We start from the raw sequence: 15614 nt of genomic DNA on the forward strand, positions 1-15614 counted from the left end.
CCTCATGATATCATGATTTTCTTGTTTGAAAATGTTGGATGAACAATAACCCTTAGTGGAGGATTTTTTTTTTCCTTTCCTTTTCCCTGAGGCAATTGGGGTCAAGTGACTGCATAGCTAAGAAGTGTTAACTGTCTGAGGTCAGATTTGAACTCAGGTCCTCCTGACTTCAGGGCTGGTATTCTATCCACTGCACCACCTAGGTGACCCTGAAGATGAATTCTTAAAGATAAAATGATCATTATGGCATAAACATTCCAGCTCTAATTAAAACCTGTGCTGGATACACACAAATAAGATCATTATTTAACAAATACAGTAGAAAATTGTGTCCTTATTGTAATTGTTTTTGGACTAATCAACAACTGAACAGGGTGGTGCCTCAGAAGTCTCAGGAATGTTACTAGATCAAATCTGAAATTTTGTTGGACTTGTTTGTTGCTTTGGTATTGGAATGGAATCTGTTGGATTGCACCAAAGGAAGTTAGTTTTGTTTGCTATCATAGGGTCTTTTAAAGTACAAATTATAAAGATAATGAGGAAGCTGATTTTTGCAATCACTGTTAGTCTTATCCTAGTCTCTATGCTCTTCTTTTCTTTTCTTTTTTTGTTTTTGTTGGTTCTGTTACAATCACTTTTCTTCTTCTTCTTCTTCTTCTTCTTCTTCTTCTTCTTCTTCTTCTTTTTTTTGATTATAGTTTTTTATTTATAAGATATATGCATGGGTAATTTTTCAGCATTGACAATTGCAAAACCTTTTGTTCCAATTTTTTCCCTTCTTCCCCCCACCTCCTCCCCCAGATGGTAGGTTGACCAATACATGTTAAATATGTTAAAGTATAAGTTAAATACAATATATGTATACATGCCCATATAGTTATTTTGCTGTACAAAAAGAATCGGACTTTGAAATAATGTACACTTGACCTGTGAAGGAAATTAAAAATGCAGGCAGACAAAAATAAAGGATTGGAAATGCTATACAGTGGTTCACACTCATACCTCAGAGTTCTTTCACTGGGTGTAGCTGGTTCAATTCATTACTGCTCTATTAAAACTGATTTGGTTCATCTCATTGTTGAACAGGGTCACATCCATCAGAATTGATCATCATATAGTATTGTTGTTGAAGTATATAATGATCTTCTGGTCCTGTTCATTTCACTCATCATCAGTTCATGTAAGTCTCTCCAGGTCTTTCTGAAATCATCCTGCTGGTCATTTAATTACAAAACAATAATATTCCATAATATTCATACACCAGAATTTATTCAGCCATTCTCCAATTGATGGGCATTCACTCAATTTCCAGTTTCTGGTCACTACAAAAAGGGCTGCCACAAACATTCTTGCACATACTGGTCCCTTTCCCTTCTTTAAAATCTTTTTGAGATATAAGCCTAGTAGTAACACCGCTGGATCAAAGGGTATGCACAGTTTGATAACTTTTTGAGTGTAATTCCAAATCGCTCTCCAGAATGGCTGGATGTATTCACAATTCCACCAACAATGTATCAGTGTCCCAGTTTTCCCACATCCTCTCCAGCATTCCACATTATCTTTCCCTGTCATATTAGCCAATCTGACAGGTGTGTAGTGATATCTCAGAGTTGTCTTAATTTGCATTTCTCTGATTAATAATGACTTGGAGCATCTTTTCATATGACTAGAAATAGTTTCAATTTCTTCATCTGAGAATTGTCTGTTCATATCCTTTGACCATTTATCAATTGGAGAATGGCTTGATGTCTTATAAATTAGAGTCAATTCTCTATATATTTTGGAAATGAGGCCTTTATTAGAATCTGTGACTGTAACAATGTTTTCCCAGTTTATTGCTTCCCTTCTAATCTTGTCTGCATTAGTTTTGTTTGTACAAAAACTTTTCAAATTGATATAATCACATTTTTCTATTTTGTGATCAATAATGATCTCTAGTTCTTCTTTGGTCATAAATTCCTTCCTCTTCCACAGGTCTGAGAGGAAAACTATCCTATGTTCTTCTAATTTATTTATAATCTCATTATTTATGCCAGAACATGAACCCATTTTGACCTTATCTTGATGTACAATGTTAAGCGCGGGTCAATGCCTAGTTTCTGCCATACTAATTTTCAATTTTCCTAGCAGTTTTTGTAAAACAGTGAGGTCTTATCCCAAAAGTTGGGGTCTTTGGGTTTTTCAAACACTAGATTATTAAAGTTGTTGACTGTTTTGTCCTTTAAACCTAACCTATTCCACTGATCAACTAGTCTATTTCTTAGCCAATACCAAATGGTTTTGGTAACTGTTGCTTTAGAATATAATTTTAGATCTGGTACAGCTAGGCCACCTTCATTTGACTTTTTTTTTTCATTAATTCCCTTGAAATTCTTGACCTTTGGGTTTTTCCACATGAATTTTGTTGTTACTTTTTCTAGGTCATTAAAAAAGTTTTTTGGGAATCTGATTGGTATAGCACTAAATAAATAGATTAGTTTAGATAGTATTGTCATCTTTATTATATTTGCTCACCCTATCCAAGAGCATTTAATATTTTTCCAATTGGTTAGATCTGACTTTATTGTGTGGAAAGTGTTTTGTAGTTTTGCTCATATACTTTTTGATTTTCCTGGGCAGATAGATTCTCAAATATTATATACTGTCAGTAGTTACTTTAAATGGAATTTCTCTTTGTAACTCTAACTGTTGGATTTTTTTAAGGATATATAAAAAATATTGATGACTTATGTGGCTTTATTTTTTGTCCTGCAACTTTGCTGAAAATGTGCATTATTTCTAATAGCTTTTAAGTAGAATTTCTGGGGTTCTCTAAGTATACTATCATATCAGCAAAGAGTGATAATTTGGTTTCCTCATTACCTACTCTAATTCCTTTAATTTCTTCCTCAATTCTTATTGCCAAAGCCAGCATTTCTAATACAATATTTAATAGTAATAGTGATAATGAGTAACCTTGTTTTACTCCTGATCTTATTGGGAATGGTTCCAGTTTATTCCCATTACATATGATGCTTGCTGATGGTTTTAAATAGATGCTACTGATTATTTTAAGGAAAAGTCCATTTATTCTTATACTCTCAAGTGTTTTTAATAGGAATGGATGTTGGATTTTATCAAATGCTTTTTCTGTATCTATTGAGATGATCATATAGTTTTTGTTAATTTGGTTATTGATATGGTCAATTATACTAATAGTTTTCCTAATATTGAACCAGCCCTGCATTCCTGGTATAAATCCTACTTGATCATGGTGTATTATCCTGGGGATAATTTTCTGTAGTCTTTTTGCTAATATCTTATTTAAGATTTTATCATCATTATTAGGGAGATTGGTCTATAATTTTCTTTCTCTGTTTTCAACCTACCTGGTTTAGGTATCAGTACCATGTCTGTGTCATAAAAGAAATTTGGTAGGACTCCTTCATTCTCTCTTTTTTCAAATAGTTTATCTATCCTTTTCTTTTCAAAATGCTTACTTTTATGCTATTATATGCATTAATAAGTACATTAAAATTGCATAGTTCCATATCAAATACATATAAACTACAAGGATGTTGTGAAAATAAAATGAGATAATGTACATAAAACACTTCCCAAGTTCTTAAAAAGTAGAATTGAAGCCTCACACATTCACAGTGTCCCTTTGGCTACATCTCCTCTTGTAGAAGTGCTGGAGAACTATGTGGGGAGAGTGGGGATGAGGTACAGTAGAAATGCCATGGAGAAACACAGGCTTGCCTAGATACTGCAACTTGTTTCAATTTGCTAACCACAAGATTAGAGGCCTTTTTGATGGAGTGGATAAACAGAAGCTAGGTTGTCTTTAAGAAGGCACTAGCAAACAGAGATTTGTTCATTTTTTTTTCTGGAAATATTTCTTGACTTTGACATCTTGAATCATGTTAATGAGACAATGTTGTAATAGAAAAAGTCAAGTCAGCTTCTTCTCATTGATCTGACATGTGGCCCCATGAAAGAGAAGTCAGTTTATTACTACTTCTTCTCCTCCTCCTCCTCCTCCTCCTTCTTCTTTCTTGTTCTTCTTCTTCTTGTTCTTCTTCATCTTCTTCTTCTTCTGTCCCACTCCATTTTAGGTGAAGGAATTGAAGACTACAATCTTGTGAAATTTAAACGGCCAAGAAAGAGAAGCTTGATGTATCTCAGAATTCAAGTTTTATAGCCAACTCACTTCTTCTAAGGAGTGATCTTTGGATCTCAGTCCTATAGTAGTGAAGGCAAGAACTCATATAATGTCTGGATGTGAAGTTAGGATAACCACTATTATATAAAAGCTATGCTAAGACTGACACTCTCCCTCAGAGATCAAGATGGAATAAGTAGGGGGAATTATGCCCCTGAAACGTTGGGGAAAAGTGTTTAGACTTTGTTCATACTTATTATATCTTTGAAGTAAATATAGTTTGTATGTTGCAATTGGTGGAGAATTGACCTTAGAACCAGAAGACTTGGAGCTAAAGAAAAGAAAAGAATTTTTTTTCTTTTCTTCCTTCTCCACATTTAATTCTAAATAAACTTTTGTTTCTTTAATTGAATTGACAATCCTTATTTAGTCAGATTGATGCATGTGGGACTCTCACAATTTAGCTTAAACTTCTTCGACTGATTGATCTTAAAACAGGAATTTGCTGTAGCCAGCTCTAACTGCCTCATGAACTGATGGATAAAATTTCATTGTGAGTATTTACATTAAAAAAAAAAAAAACTGGCAAAAACTACAAAATAGAGCTTTATCTACTTATTTATTTTCTAGAGTTAAGAAAATGATGAAAACAATGTTAATAAAACATATAAACTTAAAAGTGTGTCATGTTTCTCTCTGTGTACACACACATACACACACACACACACACACTTAGAAATCTGGGTGCAGTTGTTAAACACTTAACAATTATATAATCTAGACTTGTATAGTGACCATATTTTCCAGTTAGAGACAATGTAGCATAATTGGTAGAATCAAAAAGGACTGGATTCAAATCTAGAGTCACTAGTAACATTGGATTTGAATTCAGTCCTTTTTGATTCTATCAATTTACTTAAGCTGATTTCCTCAGTCATAGATTAAAATCTGCTCAGTGTATGGAGTTTATATTAGTATTAATAATTTCTGCCTAAATGAAGAATTGAGATGTAGAATGAAATGTCTGACAATTATTACTATTGTTGAAATCAAAGCTACCCAAGGAAACACACAATTATTGACTATTGGAGATTTATAGATATAGCAAGATCTTTCTGTCTATCTGTTTATTTAAATATATATGTAGATAAAGATATAGGGACAGATAATATAGCTATAGATGTACAATAGATATGAATATGGATTAGATAAGGATGTAGAAATAGATGGGTATTTAATTACTACATCTTATGAGTTTCACTGCAGACTTCTTGGAAAGAGAACCAAAAAAAAAAAAAAAAAAAAAAAAAAAACCCAAAAACCTGGCTATTGAATTCTTTGCCTGAGCAGTCCCCAGACAATCAGGCTTTGTCTGCTAATTGTAAAATTAGACTAAATGGCTCCTTGTTTTTAAAAAGATTTACTACATTTTGTTCTGAATCTAACCTTGTGGTATAAGCCTGTCTTTAAAACTCAGGGAAATATAATGACAGAGAACCTCACTTCCCAAATAAATCTGGGCAGTACCTACTATGTACTATCAGTGTTCCACTCTTACCAAAGAGAATGAATTTCCCAATAACCAAAAGATTCACAATTTAGCTACAAGTCTCTGACTATGTAGATAAACTTTGGGGATTTTATTGCAGCACAAAGATGTTAAGTCTCTTAACAAGGCTTATGCAATTAGTAAATGTTATATACAGGTCTTTCTTACTTTAGGAACAAGTATTTCATTCTTACAGTAATCTTGCCTTTCCAACACATAAAATGAGCTTTAATTAATAAGGGCTAATAACAGTAACTAATATTTTTTCATAGTGCTTGCTATGTGCCAGGTGCTGTGCTATGGACTTTACAATTATTATCTCATTTGATTTATTCAGGGTATTCAGAAAGAAGAAAATTTTTCAGACTTGCAAATTCTTTATTACTATTATGGGAAACTATATGTAACCTACAGCAGAATAATCATATAATTAAAAAAGAAACAAATGTTAGTAAATATCATCCTATCTATTATAATTCTAAAAGTCCCATCTGATTTTCCAGAATCCCTTTCCCTTTAGAGGGAAACTTATAGGGATCCTTAGAAATGAGGCAATGGATGAGGTATTACAGATCACCTGAAAGAGTTGTTTTTTTTTTTTTTTTCTTTTTTTCTCCACTAGATCCAATATGTCAGCATTTGTAAAATATTACATAAACTCCTGGTCTTCCCTAGATCCCAATATTATATCTACTTGAATGAAAGCTTCCCCATGACTCTTCTCCTGGTATGACTAGAAAAGGGCCAGAGCAAACCCTTTACTATGGTTGAAGATCATAAGTTGTAAAATCTAGAAGGAAGCTTAGAGACATTTTTCTTTTTGTTAGTGATGGTGCTATTACCTTCTTTCATTAGGAAAAGCTAATCATAGAGTATTCAAGGGTATATCAGAATTGGATGCCAAATGTATTAAGTTTTGGTATGAAAGACCAGTGTAACTATGCTTTATATGTGCCCAAATTACTTTAAGATGAGCACTTGTTCTTGATTGATGGTTTTGGCTTCCTTAACATGTGGGTAGAAGTATCCTGTTCTCTGTGGACTATGTTGCCCCAAGAGACTGTGTCTTTAAAATTACCAGAATACAGAATTTCTCTGTTTTACTTTCTCCACCTCTCTCTGTCTCTGTATCTGTCTGTCTCTGTCTTTGTCTCTGTTTCTCTCTCTCTCTCTCTCTCTCTCTCTCTCTCTCTCTCTCTCTCTCTCTCTCTGTCTCTTTCTCTTTCCATCCTGAGAGTGAGGGTCTTGTCCATCCATTGTATAGGTACTGTTTACCCATTACATATGGAGTGTGGGGAAAAGATCCACCTTTTCTCAATCCTTTAGGTCTTCTGGTTGCATGGATTGGGCTTCGGTTTTTTAGTATAGTTCATGTGTCCTTTTCAGTTCTAGGCTCAGGATATTAAGGCAGCTACATAATAGAGGGTATATAGCACTAATCCTGGAGTTAAGAAGACCTGAATTCAAATCCAGTATTAGACACTTACTATTATAATCGTGGACAAATTATTGAAACTTTTTCTCTTTCCTCATCTGTAAAATGAAGATAACTATAATACTAACCCCCCCCCCATTGTTGTTATAAGAATCAAATGAGGTTATAATTATAAAATACTTAGAACAGTGCTTGGCACAAAGTAAAAGTTATGTTAATAGGATTATTAATGTTATGATGATGGTGGTGGTGATGATGTAATGGACTCCTTAGACTCAAGGGTTGCAATTATAGATGACCTTACAAGCCTTGAGAAAACCAGGGTATTGGAATGCAATACCAGGGGGGATTTGAACTTGAAACTTGATGGGAGTATACCACATAGTAACTGTGTAATATTGTGATACCTTTCCCAAAGAATAAGTGGTGTTAAGGGAACTGTTGGGAGGATAATGTTTATATTTATTATTGTTTTGAAGTAAATTCTTTGAAAAGCTAGTCTGAATTTTAAGTCATTAAATGTAACTGGGATACAAAGATACTTAAAATGAGGTGACATAATCAGAGGAACTTTGAGCCACTACTAGAGATATCCCCAACTTCCTTAAGTGTACTGCAAAACTCTGTGGCAGGGGCGAAATATCATATACCTTGTTCTCAGGCAATGGGGGCCAGGATAGTCACTGTTACACTAATATAATATGACACTGACAAAAATCATATCATAGAAGCAGCATGATGGCACTTTACAATCTCTATAACTTTGCAAAGTGTGTGTCTTACTAAAATGTCCAACCCCATAACATCTCACCTTTTGAATGCTCTTACTTTAAAGCTCAATTCAGTGACCACTTTCTTTAAGACAACATTCATGGCTCCCCCAGGGATAGTGACTTCTCTCTGATAAAAATTTACTTTGTATTTACTTATTAGTGTATATAATATGCTGAACCTCCCAGGGTGACTGTAAAATTCTTAAGAGTGAAGACTGTTTTATTTTTATCTTTTTTTTTATCTCTCTGGTACTAAGCACTATGCCTTACTCAGAGTTATAAGAACTGGGCTTGTGTTCTCATTATTATTCCCAGTGAAGAAGGTCTTCTACCAATTTAAAATGATAATTTTTCTGCAATTTATGATCTTAGAGAGTTCATTGGTGTTCTAACTAGCTTTCTCAGGATCATGTATCTAAGTCAGGGGCAAAACATGAACCAAATCTATCTCCTTTCACTCCTATGTTGCTTCCAGCTTTATAGACAGTAGGCACTTAGTAATTGCTTTTTGTCTGACTACTTAGTTAAAAGAATTACTGTGTTGGTGAAAATACATTTGATGTCACTAACAGTGCTTTAATCCTCACATGTTTGCCAACCTTCTCTATCCTTTCCTTATTCCTCAATATATCAGACATTTTAATTTAATTTTTTAATCAGAGACAGAGATAGAAAGAGACAGAAAGACAGAGACAGAAAAGGAGACACAGAGACAGAAAGAGACAGGCAGAAAGGAACACACATAGAAGATATCCTTGCTTCATAATATGTTATGTGAGAAAATTTTCAGAGAGGATATGCAAATTCATCAGATGATATTTATCAAACACCTACACAAGGTACTATACAAAGCACATTAAACAGATGTGATTCCTGAACCAAGAGACACAAATTCTCATTCTAAAATGCATGTGCCTATTTTACCCCTTCAGTTCTTAGGGGAAACACATTTCCATTGAAAATTTAAGAACAGGGACTAAAACAATTTACTAAGTTGAAGTCCCTTTCCCCTTTTGTCAGTTAATATTATCTGATATTCGTATGATCCAGTGAGGAAACACGAAAAGAATGAAATTATCCAGGTGGACAAAAGTTGTCCAACATGGTCTCCAATAGAGCACTGTTGTTATTTTAGAATCTAAATCTTTGTACTATTTCACAGTATTTACACAATGTAATGGAACTATGGACCTAAACGGCCATTAACACCTACACAGTCCTTCTCTTGCAAAGACATTTCCAGCCTCCACTTTTTCTGATGTCAGTAATTTAGTGGATCTATTTTCACAAGGACCTAGAATTTCATGATTTAATTTCCTCCTACTCCAGTTAGAGAAAAAGGGCCAGCCAACCCAAATATAACCATCAACTTGAAGCACTATACTTTAGGGTAATTTTAAACCCGACTCAATTAGTACATGTAGATGAAGAAACTTAAAGTTTGAGGAAACAAAAGAAATGAAAGTCTTATAAGGAATATTTTATGAAGCTGGAAAAAATGGTAGAATAGATTAAATTGTAGATAGAGTTATTAACCAAAGAATATACTCTGTGAGGTAGAGAAGTAAAGATTATATTTGTTTCACACGCACACACACACACACACACACACACACACACTCACACAGAGAAAGAGATGGAAAAACAAAGAGAAAGAGTCTTTTTTTTTTTTTTAGATATAGAGTCAGAGAGACAGAGACAGAAAGAGACGACAGAAACCAAAAAATACAGAAAGACAGAGACAGAAAAGTAGATAGACAAAAAGAAACACACACACAGAAACCGAGAGAAACACAGAAAAAGACATAGACAGAGAATGAGACAGAGATACACACCAAAAGAGACAGAGAGACACACACAAACAGAGAAAGAGACAAAGAGAGATAGGAATTGAATGAAACAGAAAGACAAAGACAGAGACACACACATAGAGACAGACACAAAGAGAAAGACAAAGGTAGAAAGAGAGATAGAGACAGAGAGACAGGGAGAGACACACAGAGAGACTGAGAGAGACAGAGAAGAGAAGGAGGAGAAAGAAGAAGAAGGAAAAAGAAGAAGAAGAAGAAAAAAGAAGAAGAAAAAGAAGTAGAAGAAGAAGAAGAAACATCAGAAACTGTCTTTTGGGTAACTCAGTTGCCAACTCTTTTTTTTTTTTTTTTTTTAATAGCTTTTTATTTACAGGATATATGCATGGGTAACTTTACAGCATTAACAATTGCCAAACCTCTTGTTCCAATTTTTCACCTCTTACCCCCCCATCCCCTCTCCTAGATGGCAGGATGACCAGTAGATGTTAAATATATTAAAATATAAATTAGATACACAATAAGTATACATGACCAAAACGTTATTTTGCTGTACAAAAAGAATCAGACTCTGAAATATTGTACAATTAGCTTGTGAAGGAAATCAAAAATGCTGGGTGGGCATAAATATAGGGATTGGGAATTCAATGTAATGGTTTTTAGTCATCTCCCAGAGTTCTTTTTCTGGGCATAGCTGGTTCAGTTCATTACTGCTCCATTGGAAATGATTTGGTTGATCTCGTTGCTGAGGATGGCCTGGTCCATCAGAACTGGTCATCATATAGTATTGTTGTTGAAGTATATAATGATCTCCTGGTCCTGCTCATTTCACTCAGCATCAGTTCGTGTAAGTCTCTCCAGGCCTTTCTGAAATTATCCTGTTGGTCATTTCTTACAGAACAGTAATATTCCATAATATTCATATACCACAATTTATTCAGCCATTCTCCAACTGATGGACATCCATTCAGTTTCCAGTTTTTAGCCACTACAAAAAGGGCTGCCACAAACATTTGTGCACATACAGGTCCCTTTCCCTTCTTTATAATCAATTTGGGATATAATACCAGTAGTAACACTGCTGGATCAAAGGGAGTTGCCAACTCTTGAAAAATAAATATTGTCAACATTGATCTGGGTTTTTAAAGGTAACTTGGTTAGAAAACTTTCCTTCTGGTACTGACCAGCATTTTCTGTTTCTTTATAGTTTTAGAGAGTTACCTGTGGGATACTGAGTTGGGTAAGTTGCCCATGATCATACCGATAAAATAGGTCAAAAGCAGCACTTGAACCCAAGGCTTCCTGCTCCAATGCTACCCCTTTATCTACTATGGGAAACTGATAATTATTAAAAAAAAAAAAAAATTTAAGAGCTAATTTAGCAAATTTATTTCATGACAGTAAAAAGCAAAGATGAAGAAAAAATGCAAAAGCAAACAACAGATTAATAAAAGAAATGGAAAAATCTTATAAATGACATTATATTGGTGTTAGAATTGATACATTTAAAATTATTCTGTTTTCAAAAATCTTCCTTCTCCCACTCTAGGGAAATAAGTTACTGCTAATGGGAAGAGTACCACCCATCTTTCACCTGTGCTCTGAAGAGCACACTTTTCTTGATTAGAGCTCTCTTTAGCAGGAAACTGCTAAAGAAAAAGGACTGAAGGGGGAACAAGGTGAGAAGAAAGTTTTGAGAGACAAATATTTCTCATAGTAGAGATCAATATATCTATGAAAGAAAACCATTGAGAAATCTGAAAGTATGTCAAGAACTTGTTCCAAGCAAATGACTTTCTGTGTTTGAGTAGTTCATCTTGTAAGGTAGTTAGTCCTTGGATATATAAAGATGAGATTATTTCTCCTTCAGGAGTATTTAAAAAGAGAGATTTAAAACATATACACACATATAAAATCCTAGAGAAAGAAAACAATACATCTAAGAAAGAATTCATGAGCAAATACTCAAATTTTTCTATACTGCACTGACAAAGATCATGGGATCATACATTTAGAGCAGGAAGAGACCTTAAAGACTATGAAGTTATTGTACACATGAGGAAATTGATACAAAAGGAGGTGAACTGACTTATCCAAGATGATACAACTAGTAAATATCTAAGGCAGCATTCAAATTCAAACCTTCCAACTCCAAATCCAGGAAATACAATATTTTTTCTTGTATCATTTACCTCTTTATTACACATCAGTTGATAGCAATTATAACCTCTAACACTATCTATGTGAGCCTGGGCAACTCACACCCTCTCAGCATCATTTCTTCATCTATTAAAGAAAAAGAGTGAGAAGATTATGTTCCATGACCTTTAAAATTTGCTCTATCTCTAAATATATGATTCTATAAATAAAATATGAATATGGCCATTAATATTTCTCTCATGATTGTAAAACTATTCATATCACTTATTTTGAATGATTGATTTAACTTTTCTATTATTCAAAGTTTGACCTAAGTGTGTTGGAATTCTAGGAGCTTTTTTTTTTTTTTTCTATTCCCACTGATGAATTACCTTTTCTGTACCTTTTGGTATTCATTATTAACTTCATTTCAGGGTGCTCAGGAGAAAGAAAAAAAATAACAAAACCTCCAGTGATGTTGCTTGAAAATTGAAGGAAAGGTTTAGGGAAAGCTTTCCTAATAAGCAGAAACCAATGAATTGTGGGGATTTGTTGTTACTTATAATAACTTTTTTTTTTCTTTTCCTGTGAGCATTGATGATCTAGGGTCTAGACCACAGTTAAGGAAGAACATATTTGGACTGAGAAAGTGTCTGGAACTGTGAACATTCATGTTCTAATTGTTAGTATAAAACCTGGAATAGCTATCATAAGTATAAGACCCTTTAGCTATAAATGGAGGAGTGGGGATATTATATGATGAAATTAACATTCTTTTGTCTTTAAATTTATAGATCTAGAAGTAGAAGATATTAAAGGATCATTTTGTTCAACCTTCTCATTTTACAAAAGAAGAAAATGGGTCTCAGGGAGGCTATCATCTTGTTAGGATAATCCAGTGATGCCGGAGGAGTGATTTGCACCCAGGTCATCTGAATCTGGAACCATATGCTCTTTGCCTTTATAATCACCTCTTCATCTCTGGGCTTCCAGTAACTCCTTGAAGATGAGGACTATTTATTTTATTGTCTTTGATTCTCCAGTCTTAGCACACAGTTGTACCTAATAATTGTTTATTGAATTGCATTAACCCGAGAAATGCTTCTGTGGAAATGAAAGGCAGTTTTGTTGTAGTGGAGAGATTTTAGAAGAGTTAAAGTGAAGAGAAACTTAGAGATCTTCTATTCCAACATTCTCTTTCTGTAAATGAAGACAGTCAAATCCAGAAAGGTAAGGACACTTGTCCAAAGTATACACAAATAGGTAGAGACTAATACCCTGCTCTATGGATTTCATATTGGGTGGAAGAGATTAGGAAATCTTTTTGGAAGAGATTGAACTGGAAGGAAGAAGAGAGTTCTAGTCCAAGACTTAATTCTACATCATGGGATATATCAACTAAAAATATGTGGGAAATTGGGGCATGTTATGGTAGAAAACATGAAGTCTAAACTTCTCAATTTAAAATAGAAGAAATTGAATATCAGAAAAGTCAAGTGATAAGGCTAAAGTCATACAGTGAATAATGAATAACACTTTCCTGACTCTCAGTCTTGTAATTTGGAAAGTAAAATGATTAAAGGGGATAGCTTGTTGAGTCCATCCTATTTAAAAATATCTATGATTTCAAAAGAGTTGAAGATAATCAATATCATCTTTTCTTTTTCTTTTCTTTTTTTTTTTTTTTTTTTTTACAGATCTAAAGTTGGAGACTGAATGGAATCTGTAAAATTATAGACATAAAATGTTAATGTTTAAATTAAAAGCCAAATTAAATAAATAGTGAAGTTTATCTATGAACTAAGTACTCATAGTCTTTTTATTTGTATTAATAAAATACATTTAATAAAAGTATTTTTCCCCAGAGGGTGTGTGAACACATCGCCACCTTGTGGCTACAGTCTTCAGGTGTTTCAAAATCAGAATGGTCTCCCATAGCAAAGTAACATTTTGTCAAAAAATGACTAAAACTCTTAGCAACAAGTTCAGTATTAGGCAAATAATAGATATGTATGTTAAAATATATGCACACAGACAAAAATAGTTATTCCAAGTACAAAGACTACATAAAAGAGAAGGCAACAACATCTTGCCATCGGACAAATAGCATCCCCTTTTGTTTATTGATGCTTATGCAGAATAGGCAAGTAAAGAGTAGAATACACATCTGTATTTTCTGCTCTAAGCAGTTGTATTAAATTCTTGAGAAAAAAATATTACAAGGAAGATAACTAAATATATCTGAATAGAAAGCACATGAAATGATACCTATTTTGTGCCCAGCAAAAATGAAGGTTTTAAGAAAATGCTTGTTGATTTGAATTGACCAAATCACTTCTCTGCTCTGGCTCTTTAATCCTTCTACAATAAAATGCTTTTGTTTAGCATTTAAAATAGTTCACAATATGACTCCACTTTTCCTTTACAAACTGATTTTTTCTTACCACTCTTTAGATACTGCATATTTGAGCTAAATTGTCCTACTTGCTTCTTCCTAAATGAAATATTCAATTTCCCATGTCTCTTTGTATAAGTTCTTTCCTCATGCCTGAAATGCTCTCCTTTACCAATTAGGCTTATCTCTAGGTAGCTTAGCAGTTAGACTTGCTGAATTGCTAGAGTATTCCAAATCACTTTGTAATTACTGTGCATATATTTTGATATTATATTTTTGTACACATAACTTCCTAATCTTTCTCTCCAATAGAAAGCAAAATTTTTTGGGACAGATTTGTTGCAAGCACAGATTGTTTTGGTTTTGTCTTTTTATCTCTGGCTTTAATAGAGAACCTGGAATTCCTCTTCTCTACTTTATCTCCCCATCTCTCTCTTGCCCAGAATTTCTTCCTTAGTATACCTAAGGAAGAAAGCTACCTAGTGAGAGCATTCCACTACTAATATCAATTAGCAACTGTTCTGTAATTTATACTTTTAGGGAGTTGCCTGAACAAAGAAAGTTTTTCATATTATTGTTCCTCCTTAATTTTTGTGAGGATCAATGACATCATAGGTGGATGAACTGATTTACTTATGACTTGGATTTATTTATTTTGTGTGTATTTATTTATTAGTTTTTGACATTTAATTTTATAAGATTTTGATTTCAATTCTTTTGTTCCCTTCATTCACCCTTCCCCAAGACAATCAATCTGATATAGGCTATGCATGGACAATCATATTAAGCATATTTAGAAAATAGTTATGTTGTGAAAGAAAAATAAGAACATAAGGGGAAAATCATGAGAAAGAAAAAGGAACAACAAAAAAGTGAAAATAGTATGCTTCAATCTACATTCCGATTACATAGTTTTTTCTGTGGATGTGGATAACATTATCCATCCTGAGTCTTTTAGAATTGCATGACTCAGATTTAAGTGAGGCAGAGTTGCCCAAAATTGTAAGCCTCACTCTCTCTTTCAGAGCCATCAAGATCCAAGGGCAGGATAAAAGTCAGGATAACTGGCAATGGCCCAGGATGCAGTTGAGACCTTGGTGTCTTCCACGTCTGATCAAATTCATGCTTCATCCACCTTCATGGCCATTAGAACAAATTCTTCTCTTATGTGTATTCTTTCAGGGGAAGTTTTCAAATCTCCCTAATTCACTGATGGGTTTGAGGCCTGTTAGTTCCCTTCAACCTGTTTTAGCCAGTCTGCTGAGAGTTTTATTTGGGTGTAGTCACTTTTTTATGCTTTTTTTTTTTTTTTAATGCTATAGCTTCTTGGAGCCATAGGAGCTTCTTGAATGCCAGATTGACACCAAAAGT

This window comes from Sarcophilus harrisii, chromosome 4 (assembly GCF_902635505.1).
Source record: "Sarcophilus harrisii chromosome 4, mSarHar1.11, whole genome shotgun sequence".
In the NCBI taxonomy this organism is placed as follows: domain Eukaryota; kingdom Metazoa; phylum Chordata; class Mammalia; order Dasyuromorphia; family Dasyuridae; genus Sarcophilus; species Sarcophilus harrisii.